We start from the raw sequence: 16,816 nt of genomic DNA on the forward strand, positions 1-16,816 counted from the left end.
ATGAAATTAGAACATTTTCTTACACCATATACAAAAATAAACTCAAAATAGATTAAAGGCCTAAATGTAAGGCCTAAATGTAAGAACTTAAAATAGATTAAAGGCCTAAATGTAAAGGCCTAAATGTAATAGATTAAAGGCCTAAATGTAAGAAACCATAAATCTCCTAGAAGAAAACATAGGCAGAACACTCTTTGACATAAATCGTAGCAATATTTTTTTGAATCTGTCCGCTAAAGCAAAAGAAACAAAAGCAAAAATAAACAAATGGAACCTAATTAAACATGAAAGCTTTTGCACAGCAAAGGAAACCATCAACAAAATGAAAAGACAACCTACTGAATGGGAGAAAATATTTGCAATTCATATGACTGGTAAGGGGTTAATATCCAACATCTATAAATAGCTCATACAACCCAACATCAAAAACAAACAAACAACCCTATTAAAAAATGGGCAGAAGAACTGAATAGGCATTTTTCCAAAGAGGAAATGCAGTGGTCAACAGGTACATGAAAAGATGCTCAACAACGTTAATCATCAGGTAAATGCAAATCAAAACCACAATGAGATATCACCTCACACTGATTAGAATTGCTATAATCAAAAAGAACACGAATAACAAATGTTGGCAAGGATGTGGAGAAAAGGGGATCCTTGTACACTGGTGGTGGAAATATAAATTGGTACAAACACTATGGAAAACAATATGGAGGTTCCTCAAAAAATTAAAAATAGAATTGCCGTACAAATCCAGCAATTCCACTTCTGGGTATTTATCCAAAGACAATGAAAACACTGTTTGAAAAGAGGTATACATCCCCATGTTCACTGTAGCCTTATTTACAATAGCCAAGATATGGAAACTACCTGTGTCCATTGATGGATAAATGGATAAAAAAATTGTGGAACATATATACAATGGAATCTTATTCAGCCATAAAAAAGAATGAAATCATTCCTTTTGCAACAACATGCGTGAACTTTGAGAACATTATGTTAAGTGAAATAAGTCAGAAAGAGAAAGACAAATACTATATGATTTCTCTTGTATGTGGAATCTAAAAAAAAAACAAAAACAACAAAAGAAGCTCATAGATACAGAGAATAGATCATTGGTTGCAAGAAGCAGGGAGTGAGGGATGGGAGAAATAAGTGAACTGGGGTTTTTTTTGTTTGTTTTTTGTTTTTGGTTTTCAGCTTTGTGTTTTTTTAGTTTAAATAAATTAAATAAAAATTTAAAAGAAAAAAAATTTATATAATTTTCTGAGTTTTAGTACAACATGTTCCTCTTAAGAATGCAATGAGGTTGATGTTTCCAAAAGCTCTTAAATTCTGAAATATAGGAAGAATGCTTTTCAGCATTGAAACCCAAAGGCCACCTAGACACAATGTGGTGAGCAGACAAATGATAATCTCTTAAGACAAATCTAAAATATGCTTTGCCCAACCATATTAATCTGTTGGAAGAGTCACGTGATCTGGCTACTTGAAGCAAAACCTACACTGTGTTATGCTACTCTTCTTAGGTGGAAGTCATGCCACGTTGCAGGAAGGTGTGTTTAATGTTTCATTTCTAATTACACCCCTGAAAAAGTTATTCCATACATATCATGCAAGAATCTAACTGCAAAAGAAAAAGAATTCTGACTTAAGAAGGCTGGATAACATTTACCTGTTTAGGTATGCATTTCACCACACCCCATACCTTCTTATTTCCTCTTTCTTCTAATATAGAGCATGTGCTTTCATTTCCCATTTTTGACTTAAAATTTTATGACAATAATAATTCATTACATTTACTTAGAACGAGAAATTCATCTAATGACTCATGTGTAAAGGGATGCTTACAAAATAAAAATCAGTGAGCATGTTGTACCATCCAAGTGTTTCCAGAGTTACTTAGACTTGTCCTAACTAATGCTGTACACTTTGAAATAAAGCAGAATGCAGAACTTCTGTAGTTTGTGACCCCTTCCAAAATATGGCAGAATTTATAGTCATTGCATGTGAAAAAATATATAATTATCATTATCATTATAATTTTTTCTTGTAACTAAAATTCTGAATGAGCCCAAACATAGACTTGTGAGTTCATTTTTCTATAATAAAAGAAAAAATAAGAATTTTTAAAGGATTAAGTTGTATACAATTTCTGATTGTGTATCTTAGTGCTTAAAAGACTCTTGACTTTTAAAAGAAGGGTAAAAATGCTACTATCTACTATAGAAATTTTTCTTGACAACTTGGCTTTCGGGGCCTATCAATCTGAAGACAACTATTTATTTTGATTACTAACAAATCTGAATTTGGGATATATCTTACAATGAAGATATGTTAACGCCCTATTGTAATTTAATTGGTAATTTTTTTCATGTCTTACAACTGATGGTGTCTTAACTTTGGTGAAATATTGCAGCTGTTAAGATGGATGAATTGATCTGACTTATTAATCCCTTTACATTTATGTTTCTAGTAAACTTCTTTCACTTTCTGTCCTGTATCATCCTCTGGCTTCAGCCCATTGTACCTTATCTCTGGGCCACAATTCTCTTGCCTATAAAATAAAGGCGATGGAGCAAGTAGTTTCCAATGTCCCTATATTTTGAATGTGTTCTGATTTACTTCTTTACTGACTACCTAATATCTTTGTCTTTCCTGAAGAGGGCATCCACAAGGGCACAATGGATCCCTCCAGTTCCTTAACTGAACACAAAGAAAAGGTAGTAATACAAAATGTGATGGAGGTAGGTGGGAATAATTAAGGGGTAGCCTCTCACTTAAGTAAAATACAGCTTAGATCAGGAAACAAAATATATTTGCTTACATTTAGGTCTGATAATCTTAAAGGATAATCCCTTTACGTGATCCAGAATTCTGGGAAGATCTATGGGAATTTGTGAGGAAGTCAAAAACTATTCTTATTCTTTTTAGGTCAATGGAGAAAATATTAAAGAGCTAATGACCTTCTCTTGTTCCTTGGTTTCTTTGAGAAAGGACCTGAGGGTCACCACCAAGCAATGAAGGAGGTGAGGACTAGTGTAAGTGTCATTCTACACCACAGTCGGGTAATACGGAACTCGTCTTATAGACTGTTGCCGATTTGTGTTACTCAAGCCAGAAATTGGATTCCTCCCTCCTTGTTTGTAACTCCTCACATCAAATCAATTAGAAATCTTATTGATTCTAATTAACATCTCCCAAAGCTTTCTACCTTTCCCCATCACCACCGTCACTACCCTGATTCACACTACATCATCTCTCATCTGGGTTATTACAACAACCTTCCAAAAGGTCTCCACGTATCTAATCTTGCTTCCTCTTGTTCATTACAATGAGGCTATTGTATCTGAAAGCTTTTTAAAGCATGAAACATATGTAAAGTACTTCCTGGAATAAAACCTCAAAGCCACCTAGATACAGTGTGGTGAGCAGAATTATGGACAAATCTCTAATGCCCTTTGGGTTTTATAAAGTTCAATGATTCTTTATTGCTTTTAGAAGAAAGTCCAGGTTTTTTTTAACCTGGCTTCCAACATTTTTAATGTTACAACACATTAAAATCATAATATTTAAGTGGCTTACAGGGATACCCTGAAGTGGAGGGATTTGAAGAGTCTACATTGATACTGGACTTTTAAAAAAAATCATTACATTTTATCTAGGTCACATAATTACAATAAGAAAAATAAAATACAAAGTGTTAGGGAAGAAACTAAATAATTTTACTTGTATAAATCTTTCAAATAAAATATTTTAAATTTTTTCTACTAAAATTTTAAAATCTGTAAACAGATTACAACTTTTATATTAAAATTTATGTCTCAAGTGGCTTCACCAAATTTCTAATCAAGACTTTTTAATGATGACCTCTCTGAAATCTTGCCAGATCAATCTGTAAGAAACATTGGTCTCACAAAAAGTAACTAATGACAGAGATGTGTTAATCACTCTTTTTATATTGATGAAAATGACTTTCTCATCATTAACCAGAATTTGGATAACTTGAGCTACTTACATGGTCCTTATTATACGCAATTCTTCTTAAATCTAACAGCTCTTTCTTTTCTTTCATTGATCAATATCACCTCAAAATTTCTGATGGTAATGCAAAATGATTTCTAATTCAATAAGACTTTTCATTTCAAAATTTCAAAATAATCATGAAATTTTTCCTCAAGTTGCTCTAACAGCCTGTACTAGTCAGGGTTCTCCAGAGAAACAGAACAGAACCAACAAGATATTATACATATATGGAGAAGGAGAGAGAGAGAGAGAGGGAGAGAGAGAGATTTTTTTAAGGAACTGGCTCATGTGACTCTGGAGGCTTGGTGAGTGCAAAATCTGATGGGGGAGGAAAGCAGCCTGGAAACTCAGGAAGGACTTGTGGTTCAAGTCCAAAGGCAGTTTGCTGTAAAATCAGAAAGGTAATTTGCTGATTACATTGCAAATGTAATTGGTGGAGGTCATGGGGTGGAGGTCACATTTTTGTTCGAGTCAAGCCTTCAACTGATTGAATGAGACCCACCTACATAATGAAGGGCAACCTGCTTTACTCAAAGTCCACATTTTTTAATGTAAATATCATACAAAAACACCCTCACAGAGACACCCAGAGTAATGTTTGACCAAATATCTGGGCACTGAGGCTCAGGCGAGTTGACACATAAAATTAACTACCACAACAGTCTTAATTAGTCTTAGAATTCAAATTATGATTCTGACTAAATATTGCTGATGAGCAACTTCCCTTCCAAAAGAAAATTTTTGCTCTGAATTTGTAAACTTTATGAGTACATATTAATAGAATATTTATATGGTCCTAGAAAGTTTTAAGTTTATTTAAGTGCTTAAAAAGTTCAGTTAAGTAACCTTTTTTTGGGAGCCAATAACTTGCATTTTATTTTACTTTTGTTATTGCTCATGAGTATCAAATATAATCCAGGACTAAACAGTACAGTGAGGTAAAAAGTTGAGAAATTCTCAAATATGGAGTAAAATATCCTAAATTTAAATCCCATGCACAAAATTCAGAATCACAGCAAGATTTATGGTTAGACCCTGCTTTACAATGTGATTGAGGTTCAGAAAAGTTAAGAGACAAATGTAGAGTCAGAAGGGCAAACCACAAGGATGAAGAATATGGGCTTTGCAGTCACACAGTTTGGGACCAAAACTATTTTTGGAGCTAAAGTTTCTTCTTCTGCATGATGCAGATAGTAATACCTGCCTCACAGGCCTGAAATAAAAAGTAAATAAGAAAAAAATACACAGTCCTCAGCACAGTGACTGATGCAAAGTAAGTGTTCAACAAATAGAAGGTGGTATAATTTTTGTTTATATATTTTTTTCATTTTGTTTATCATTCTTTATTATTACCCTAATTAAGGAGCTGGGATTTGATCCTGGGAATGCTTTTGCTAAAGCTCATTTTCAGTAAACTATTTCTCAAGCTGGTATTTCTGTAGAACTGATCAGGAACTAAATACTACCCAAGGAGAATAAAAAAGGAAGTGAATGAAAAAAATTAATACTAAGAAAATAAATACTGCAGTCCATATCAATCACCTCATAAAAGCCTCTTATCACCAAGATAAGAGTGGGTGGAGACACTTCACTAAATTACTATCAAAGCATTGTGGTAGCATTTGTCTTAAGTGTGCCAGAAAAGGAAAATCTTTTTCCCCCTGTACATTCATCTCATTCATCTCTACAGCTGTGGAAAAAATATTAGTAAATCTGTTCTTGGAGGGCTGAGGTGAGTGTTTAAGCCCCTTTTAGCACCAGCTACAGTTCAGAAACCCTCCATCAGCAACACCAAGTGACTCTTTTCTCTCTTCTGACCATTTCTCTTCTTGGCCTCTGTTTAGATTTTTCTTTATCACAAGTGCTGGGCTATTATGAGTGCAAGACCTATCATATTTTGCTCAAATCTTGTGGTGGTTACAGTGGTTCTTGCCCCTGTTGCTGAAATTGCATTTCTGATAACCCAAATTAGACCTCTGGGCATGGCTCATTCTGACCACAGCTAGTTGTCATTTCATATTTCTACCTGTGAGAGGTAACTGTCTGCTGTCTTCAAAACCAACAATCAAATAAAATTCTTTCCCTTCCTTTTAGATGTTTCTGGTATATTCCTGGGAACTGTGGAGAAATGAAACATGAAAGACAGGACAAAGTCCCTTCTCTCAAAGGGCTTTATTCTAGAGCACACAGGATAACAATTGCATGAAACCAAGGACAGACGTCTCCCTACATTCGTCAGGTTGGTACTAGTTCCTTACAAGGTGGGAGGTATTGTGGTAGAAGCTGTGAATAACAAAAAGCTGTGTTATAAATGTTTCCTGCTGTCTAAGCCTGAGAATCAAATAAGGTCACTCACTGCAGAAAATAGTACATACAGTAAGCCTTGAATTATAGGTTCAATGTCAATCAGTGATGATTATTGGGGAAAAAAATCTCACATGGAGGGAAATACAGGGTAAGAAAGAACAATGCAGAACCAGGGAACTCTTAATAACAGTTTTATTATAATACGGTGGAAGAATTAAAATTATCAAAAATAAGTCTATAAACATGAGTTGATAAATTCTACAAAAGGTATTGAGTTTGTATTTGGGAGAATTTTTAAAGTGTTTTTTAAAAAAGAATTGGCATAATCAAAGAAATGTGCCACGTTTATAGAACGATTAATGTAGTATTAATGGCAACAAAATTTTGGAAGCATAGATTTGGAACGAGAAGTTGTTCCATCTATGAGCAATTGCCCAGTTTTTATTGCTTACAGTTTTGAACTAGTAAACTGAGAATTTAAAAGAGAACATGAGTGTGATAGACACTAAGATCCTCCAGGACCTAGTGACTTTTATAGGTGAAAACAAAGAGTGAAAGTCACCTCTGATAATTCATGAATGATCAAAATATAGCCAGTACCATAAAGAGTCGGAGGACTTGCACAGAAGTTGTGAGGAGTGGTATGTGGACAAGGGCAAGGAAAGGAAGAATTGAGGTTTAACAGCTGGTTCAGGTAGGAACAGAGGAGTAAATCTGAGGAGAAAAAGTCAGTAGAAGACAGAAATGTAAGGCTCATCTATGTGGAATTGATTATTAAAGCCATGAGCACAGATGGTATCACTGGGAAAAGAAGAGCATATGAGAACAAAAAGAACTTACATTTTTTGATCACTTTTTATATATTAGAACCTGGGTTTGGTATTTCATATATAGCATTTCATTTATCTAGTGTAAAAAATCTTAGAAAATGTCCAAAACAGGCATGGAAAAAAGAGGAAAAGGGCATTGAAGGAGAAAGAATAGTGGGAGGAGAAAGGAATAAAGGAAAACAAAATTAATACGTTGTCATATTACCTAAAGCAAAAGGAAGGAAGAGAGGCAGAGGCTGCTCTGCGTTGTCAAATTCTGAGTTGGGGGCAAGGCGAGGGGAGCATTGAAGATGAAACCCAAGAATAGGTTGATTTTTAATGAGCTTTGAGATTCATGGCATAAATTGTGGGAACGAAAACAAGATTTCCAGGCCTTAAGAATGAGTTTGTAAAATGTTCATGGTAGCACGTGAGAGACTAGTGTCTTTTCCTTATAGTCCCTTAGCACTACAGAAAACAATGCAATGTTCCCTGTACTTTATCCCTTGCATCTTCTTCCTTGTGGTCTTTGGTCTAATTTTTGTCTGTTCTTGTGTCTGTGAAAAAGATGGCTCTAGGTACACTGGACCTTTCATTAAAGAAATGATCATAGAACTCCGTTTATAAACCTGATACTAAAAATACACCAGTGAATTATTTTTCTTCCTAATGGTTTTGAGCATCTTCTCTGTGTCAGTACTGTTGCTTTGTGTGTACTATCAAATTTATTTTCAGAATGACCTTATAGCATCATTGTTATTATTTTCATTTGTCAGTGAGGCAAACAGAGGCACAGACAGGTATTTTTCTGATACAAAAAACTCTCCAAATAGAAATTGGAAGCAGTTTTGTATGTAATGGATTATGTGTCTTTTGCATTTGTGATTTAGATGGATCAGTAGTCTGATCCATGATCTTAACTGCCATTTTATGCTTCGTTCTATTTGTTTCCAACAAACTTCAGTGAATACTTTTCACGTATGCCCCACGTGGAGAAGATATGATAGCGTTCTTTATACTGAGAGTGAGCATCTTCAAAAGTGAATAAAAATGGTAAAAAGTAAATGAAACAAATTTACAAAATTAGTAATTTAGGAAAACAAAATATAAATTATTTTAATTAAATATGAAAAAAATTAAGTTCAAGACAATTCATAATTCTTATATTGTGAGCTTTTTGTCAGTGTATATTATTGTAGTAATTGAGGTGTTTTGTTTTTTTTTTTAAATTTTATTTATTTATTTATTTATTTATTTATGGCTGTGTTGGGTCTTCGTTTCTGTGCGAGGGCTTTCTCCAGTTGCGGCAAGCGGGGGCCGCTCTTCATCGCGGTGCGCGGGCCTCTCACTATCGCGGCCTCTCTTGTTGCGGAGCACAGGCTCCAGACGCGCAGGCTCAGTAGTTGTGGCTCACGGGCCCAGTCGCTCCGCGGCATGTGGGATCTTCCCAGACCAGGGCTCGAACCCGTGTCCCCTGCATTGCCAGGCAGATTCTCAACCACTGCGCCACCAGGGAAGCCCCAATTGAGGTGTTTTGAGGTTTCATATAAGACGCTCTTTCAAAGGTATTATATTCGGTTTCTCTCTCCTTTTATACATTTATTTAATGAGGTTTGCATTTAACGTTTTTCATACACGGGTATATTTCACATTGATGTATTAAATACTGTTGAGATTTTTCTTTCTGTATTCTTTTTTTTTTTTTTAAATTATTAGCACCTTTAATTAATTAATTATTTATTTATTGGCTCTGTTGGGTCTTCGTTTCTGTGCGAGGACTTCCTCTAGTTGCGGCAAGCGGGGGCCACTCTTCATCGCGGTGCGCGGGCCTCTCACTATCGCGGGCTCTCTTGTTGCGGAGCATGGGCTCCAGACGCACAGGCTCAGCAGTTGTGGCTCACGGGCCTAGTTGCTCCGCGGCATGGGGGATCCTCCCAGACCAGGGCTCGAACCCGTGTCCCCTGCATTAGCAGGCAGATTCTCAACCACTGCGCCACCGGGGAAGCCCCCTGTATTCTTATAAACTAGTAGGTTATAATTCTTAATTGCTTCTATTGCGAAACTACTTTAAAAAACTGGCTAAATAAAAATAATATTGTAATAAGGGTGGAGTGAATCTATTGTTTTTATAAAAATCTTTCCAAGTTGTTCTCTTCACTTTTGTTTTGATATTCAGTCACAGAAACTAAGTAAACGAAACCTCTTTAGGGATAATAGGAATGTAAAAAATACAGACATGCGTGCACACACACACACACAATGTTCATCTCCTTATGAGACACATTTAGAATATTAGACAGGTGAAGAAAAGTCTTAAGGACAAATACTGATTTTCCCATTTCGGTCTTGGAGAGTCAGGCAGAGATACCTCTTGTTCGTTTTTAGGATGCCCAAGTGTTCCATTAGTTCAGTCAAAGATTTAATCAATCATCCAGATGTTTGAACAATTGTCCAAATGTTTTTGTCAACTTTGTGTGAAATAACTGAATGGCCCGAACTGACTTGAATTGTTATCTTAATGCATGGCAGAGTTCAACTGAGGAAAGTATTAAATGGATCCCAACCAATGGCCTTAACAGAGAAGTAGAAACTGGTACTCCCACATTCCCATTAAATCCTGGGGTCATGCCTATTCACTTTGGTAAAATTGAACTCAAAATTTAGAGAGGTTCTGCCCCAAGAATCTAAAGACCTAGTCTGAAGGGATCTTTTGAATATTTCTTTAGTTGTATAAAATTTGAAAAAAAAAAATCAGATTGGTTACTACCTTTTATATCTGTCTCACTTTAGATCAAGTTCAAAGCTGGAAATGTCACTTTAGTTTCCTTAAAATAAATTTTTTTCGAATGAAATTATTAGGATTTCTTAGATTACCAAGTGTTGCAAAATGGTGCATGGAATGAGAGTGGAAAGAAAGGACGAACTTTAGAAATAAACACATCTGGTTTTGAATCTTAGCTCTGCTATTATAAATAACTTGATGTTGAGTAAGTTATTTGATTTTCCTAATCTTCAATTTTCTCATCTGTAAATTTCAATATTATTGTAAAGTTTAGCTATAATGAACATAAAATGGCTAGAACATTATAACTCATACCTATTATGATTTTCTTAATCATAATAGATACATTTCTTTAAGATGGAGTGTGTCATATCTATATGGAATTTTAACTTTATATTAGTGCTTAGAATCTTTGTATACTCAGTTTTCAACCTGCAACTACTTGGGGCTAGTATTCATTCATCCATTCAACAAATTTTTTAACACTAACTGTATTCCTGGTACTGTCTCAGCAATGGGGAAACAGTGAGGAAAAAATAGAAAAAAAAAAAAGAAAATAGACATAGTCTCTGTCCAATTAGAATTTGAAATTAATTTGGAAGAAAAACCAAAAAGGTAAATAATCAGATTTTTAAAATATATGATTCTGGAGTGTACTCTCCTCAAAAAAGTACAGTAAAAGAAAAAAAAAGTACAGGTACTGTAAGAAAGTAGAATTGAATGGCCTGATTTAATTTGAATTGTTTAGGAAGGGTCTGAGTAAGTGCTATTCAACCTGATTCCTGAAGGGTAAGTGTGGTCAGTAGGTAAATCATGGGGAAAATGGTAATTCCATGCAGAGAAAACTGATGTGTAAAAGTCCTGAGTCAGGAAAGAGCTTTCTGCATTGAGAAACTAAAACAAGATTGGTGGGGTTGGAAAGTTGGGACAAGGGGTGGCATGATCAGAGGGGAGTCTGGGGTAATGGAAGGGAAAGACAATGAAAAGCATTTTAGAGTCACTCTTAAGCTTAATCTCAAGAGGATAGAACTGAACACTTGCTTTATTTAGCCTCTTTTCACCCCTCTTCCACCAAAATCCATGTGGAAGTTAGAAAAGAACATTTTACAGGCTGAATTCTCAAAACCAAGAAAGAGAACTCTCAAGGGACTAGAACATGGAAGGAAACCCTGACAGCAGAAGGTCAAATTGAAAAGAGAAAAAAGAATGCAAAATGTGCAAGAGAAAGTTCTGCCTTAGAAGGTGAGAAAGAGCACGGCATCTTCATGACGTCAGTAAGTGACACCAGGGGCCACAGAGCCCAGGGCAACCAACACAACGGTGGGCTGGAGTAGCACAAAGGGGAATGTATAAAGCAAATACTGGTAGCCCCACAAAGGAAAATGGGCAAATTCATGATCACAGCGAGAGGCTGAACATCTCTCTCTCAGGAACCAACCGAGAAACCACCCGCTAATAAGGAGGGATATGGAGGAGTTGTGTAATGCACTTTACAAGCCTGATTGAATAGCTACACAAAGAAGCCTGCACCATACCCAGAAAACTGCATGTCATTTTCAAGCACACAGACTACAGCCACAAAAATTTACCATGCGCTAGACCACAATGGGAATGTCAGCAAATTCCATAAAGGTGATATTATACAGGCTCCATTTACTTATGCATCAACAATTACAAGAAATTCCACTATTCAAAAAAAGTCCCCATATACCAGGAAATTAAGCACACACACACAAACACGCAACTGCAAATAATTATTAAAGTGAAAATCAATGTGGAACTTATAAACTATTTGGAGCTGAATAAACAAATGAAAAGTGCTACTTAACAAAACTAGTGGAATATGACTGAAGCAAAACTGAGAAGAAAAGATATAAACTTAAATGTATCTATTTGAAAAGAAGATTGAAAATAAATGATCTTTGCTTTTAAGACAAGAATCTAGGAAAACAAAACAAACATAAAAGAGAAGAAAGTGATTAATATAAATGAAAGCACAAAACAACTAACTATAAAATTTAAAAATGGATAAGTAAAAACAAAACCCAGTACTTTGAAAAGAATAATAATTTACTTTAGCAAATATAACTAAGATTTTAAAAATACAAATAATTGTCAGAAATGAAAAGTGAAACAAGAACAACACAGAGGAGACTAAAAAATTGTAAGAAAGCAATAAACTGCAGAGCAGTACATTTGTAAACCTAAATTAAACCAATAATTAATTTCCAAAAAATAAATTTCAAATGTATATACTTTTCTGAAGCTTATTATAGTTCAAAAATAGGTTTAAAATTAATGGTAATTAACATATATTCTCCAGGAGAATAAAAAAAAAAGAGAGGAGAGGAGGAATCTAGCTAAAATGTTCCAGGTGAGTAAAAGTTGTGGGACAAAAGAAGTGGTTCCTTTAGGGCATGTTTAGGACTGTAGTATTCTGTGCCAGGCAAGTTTTCAGGGAGAGATGGTAGGAATATGTAATTTAATATTATTTATTAATATTGGTCATTACTGAAACCTCTAAGTCCTAAACAGTCATTATGCTTTTTTTTCTGCTCTGGCCCAAATCTCAGAATCTAGGCTATTATGAGGGTATTTAATTTGAAGCCCTTGGAAGCTCTATCAGACCTCCAAGAGTCAAAGAAAATAAGAATGGCTTCTAATAGTTCCCTCCCACCCCAATGAGTGCTCAGAATTCAAAAATAATTCTAATAATAATTTATACAATTTTCTAGGCTATATATACTTTCTTAAAATATTTATTTTCCTGGCCCCAGGCCCCTCTGACAACTGATATTAATGTTTTAGAAAAGTGCATACAGTCTCAAAAATTGTATGAATTATCATTTATAATTGAGTTGGAAAAGGGCGAGACCATCTGATCTCTTTTCCCCACTAAATAAATGCTTTCTCATGATGATGTGAACTTTATTTGTTATTTGAACTTTTTAGGGGACAAATATGTTTCTTTTTTTCTACCATCAGGGCTGAGAATGTGCATCTAGAGGTGAATGCATCACTGGTGACTCTGAGCACCCTTCCTCTGTGACTGGGTTAAGTTTACTCAGTGTGTTGGTGGCCCAGGTAGTGCCATCGTGCACCTGCCTTCTCACCCTTCGATTTTGGCTTTTAGATATTGTGCCCTTTTTACAAAGGATTACTTGAAAAATACAAGGCATAAATAAAATAGAAGTAAATATGATGAAAAATCATGTGAGAAATGCGCACACTTCAGGGTGGATGAGTTTGGTAGGTCTGCCATAACAAAGTACCACAGACTGGGTGGCTTAAACAATAGAAATTTCTTTTCTCACAGTTTTGGAGGCTGGAAGTCTGAAATCAAAGTGTCAACAGAGTTGGTTTCCTTCTGAGACCTCTCTCCTTGGCTTGCAGGAAGCCACCGTCTCCTGTGTCTTCACATGGTCTTCCCTCTGTACCCATCTGTGTCCAAATTTCCTCTTCTTATAAAGACACCAGTCATATCAGATTAGAATCCATCCTATTGACCTCATTTTAACTTAATTACATCTTTAGAGACCCCGCCTCTAAATACAGTCACATTCTGAGGTACTGGGGGTTTGGGCTTCCATATGAATATGTGAGAGGGACACGGTGCAGCCCATAACAGGGGATTTTTGTAGAATATAAAAATAAAAGGGGGAAAAATGAAAAATATGGCATAAAGATAGCTGATAAGACCGTTGTGTGAGCAATGAAAGAAAAATGATTTGAGAAGAATTTAAAACGCTCACATGGAACTTCCCTGGCAGTCCAGTGGTTAAGACTCCTCGCTCCCAATGCAGAGGGCATGGGTTTGATCCCTGGTTGGGGAATTAAGATCCCGCATGCCACAAGGTGCATCCAAAAAAAAAAAAAAAAAGTGCTCACAAACTTGTCCAAATACTAGTTAAGCAGTTGAAATTAACTTCTACTTTGCCGCTGACATAACTCCACAGTACTTTGTTGTTTCCTGTAGCTCACTGCATTAACTGAGTTAGTTGTGGGAAAAGCTTTAAAAATTGCCCTGCACACCGTAAGGACTTAGCAAGTATCAGCCGTCTTGGTCGTCCTCATCGTTAGCTTGCGTTCTAGCACTCATCACAGTCTGCCTTTAATGCGGTCCACTCATGTGTCTAGTCTCCGTAACAATCGTGAATTCCCAAAAGGCAGAGAGACTCACTTCTGTTTCTCTGTTTCAGGTTAAAATGTAGCCACGTAGTGCTTGACACCTAGAATGTGCTAAATCAAAGTTAAACTTCAGAGGAAAAATAAAAACAAAAAACGGATTTGCCATTTCTTAATTTTTTTTTCCCGTAAAATCCTAGGCTAGACAAATGCTCTAATACATGCTGAATAAAATACAAATAATATTTGTTTAAGTATGGAAATAAAATTTATCTTTTTTTGAGAACAAACAAAAGGAAAACCACTTACTGAGGTATTTTAGAGGCTCATGAGAAAAGCAGGCAGGAGCTAAATTTTAAAACACTAAAGAATTTTAATTTGGTAGTGTTTGTAAAATGCTTTAAAGATGCAGAGTGATGCATGTGCTTTTTTTTGAACTTGGCAAAAAGGAAAAGGACACTTAAATACTTAAGACCAGATGGAGTGTGAAAAACATGAAGAAAAAAAAGTGAGAACTAAGTCAGCAAAAATATAGTTTTTCAGAGATAATTGATATTTTGCTGTCATCTGGAATGACCAAACCTCCAACTTTAATAAGAGAAAATATAATTTTTAAAATATCCAACTTGTAAATGTATTTTTATTTTGAAGAAATTTAATTAGAGAGGTATGAAAAATTTTATCATTCTGTTTTCTCCTAGAAAGTAAAAATGGGATATCTATATAAACATGAGCTGAACAGGAAAGCTCTGCTTGGTCTGAACACCTCATACTTCTGAGTGTGAGATTGGTGTTTTGGTGTGGGCTGCAGGCCCTGTATGTAGCTTCCTTGTTGTACATTGTTTCCAGTGGTGGTGATGTATTTTGCTCTCCTACTTTATAGAACTCTATTACAAAACACCTGGTGCAATTTAATAGTCGTTTTTGTACTGCTGTTCCATCACTTTATGATCATATTTAAATTTTTTGAAGTAATTCAAAAATGTTAGCCTGGCATGGTTTGAAGAACTCTGAATCAGGACCTGGCTGGCATTAATGCTCTGCTCAGCTGTGCATTTAGATGTAAACAATGGGTAAGTCACTTAATTTCTCTAATCCTCTATTTTCTTATTTGAAAGAGGAGGAAAATACTATCTATTCTCGCTATCTAATGTAGTTGTAATAAGGATCATATGAGAATATGTATCTAAATGTGCTGCTTAAATGAAATGGGCTTACCTTATTATTATTTGTTAAACAGAACTCATAATTGACTTCTGTCAAATCACCAGCTCCCGTACTTCAGATAATATCACCTACAAGAGATGCCTGTTTTCTACATATATTGCTCAGAGAAATTGTAGCAGGCAGCTTCTATGACAGAAGTTGGTATATGATAAGACATAACCAAAATTTAGAGTTGCAAAAATGCTCAAAGGTATCTAATTAGGTTTCCATGTGAATTTGTAAATAAGAAGACTGAAACCCAGAAATGGTTAATAATTTTCTTAAGATCAGTGTGCTCTGATAGTTAATTTAGTGCTTACTATGGCTCATACATGATGTTATTGGAAATCATTGCTGGATTAGACAGGGCCTTGCTCAATCTTTTAGATCAGGGGTCAGCTAACTACAGCTCATGGGCTAAATCTGGGCCACCACTTGTTTTTGTAATTAAAGTTTTATTGGAACACATCCACATCTATTTATTTACATACTGTCTATGGCTGCTTTCATGTTACAGTGAAGTAAGTCAGAAAGAAAAACAAATACCATATGCTAACACATATATATGGAATCTTAAAAAAAAAAAAAAGGTTCTGATGAATCTAGGGGCAGGACAGGATTAAAGATGCAGAGGTAGAGAATGGACTTGAGGACACAGGGAGGGGAAAGGGTAAACTGGGACGAAGTGAAAGAGTAGCATTGACATATATATACTGCCAAATGTAAAATAGATAGCTAGTGGGAAGCAGCTGCATAGCACAGGGAGATCATCTCAGTGCTTTGTGACCACCTAGAGGGGTGGGATAGGGAGGGTGGGAGGGAGATGCAAGAGGGAAGGGACATGGGGATATATGTACACATATAGCTGATTCACTTTGCTGTACAGCAGAGGCTAACACAACATTGTAAGGCGATTATACTCCAATAAAGATGTTAAAAATAAATAAAATTTAAAAAGCACCATTATTAAAAAAAAAAGAAAAGAAAAGAAATTCCATGAAAGCTAACTTCCTTGACAAAAGTAAAACATTTTATTTCCCTCCTTGTAAAGTAAGAAGATAGGAACCTCATGGTGTGCACATAGAATGAGCTTCTGAGACAAAGAACAAAAACTCTCAGTAAACAATAGGTTTTCACACAATAAACAACAGAAAGCAATGGATACTTCTGTAACCCTCTCCATCCTTCTTTCCTACAGGTTTACAGACCAGGGGTTGCCTTGACAGGGAAGTGACTATACTGTCTTACTGAAAGATTGTTCTCAAGTCACTAAACAAGAATTAATTACACAGGCTTCTATCGTGTTACTTTTAAAGCAGGTTATTGTAAGACAGTGCTAGCCTATGAATTCTCAAAAGAAGTGTGTCCTGAGAAAGTAAGCATAGAAAGTGTACCTATTTCCTTATATTCATGTTTCGTCCCTTGCCTTTTGCCTGGTGAGGTAATGCAATAACAGAACCTTCAGCTTATTGTTTTAAGCAGAGTTCATCTAGTTCACTTTGGGTTCCTGGGTGGTGAAATGCTTGAAGACCTCCCATGGATAGAAAACCTTTGCATTGTA

The 16,816-nt window shown here is 35.5% G+C and overlaps 1 long non-coding RNA gene across 2 annotated transcripts in view; it reads left to right on the plus strand.

Annotated features, from left to right (window-relative positions):
* The window catches only part of LOC118904856, a 282,771-nt gene that overhangs the window by 144,893 nt on the left and 121,062 nt on the right, over positions 1-16,816 (plus strand). For both annotated transcript variants that reach the window (XR_005022105.1, XR_005022104.1), the window contains exon 4: positions 6,121-6,265. This is a non-coding gene — a long non-coding RNA (uncharacterized LOC118904856). The remainder of the gene's footprint in view (positions 1-6,120; positions 6,266-16,816) is intronic.

Source organism: Balaenoptera musculus, chromosome 12, assembly GCF_009873245.2.
Source record: "Balaenoptera musculus isolate JJ_BM4_2016_0621 chromosome 12, mBalMus1.pri.v3, whole genome shotgun sequence".
In the NCBI taxonomy this organism is placed as follows: Eukaryota; Metazoa; Chordata; class Mammalia; order Artiodactyla; family Balaenopteridae; genus Balaenoptera; species Balaenoptera musculus.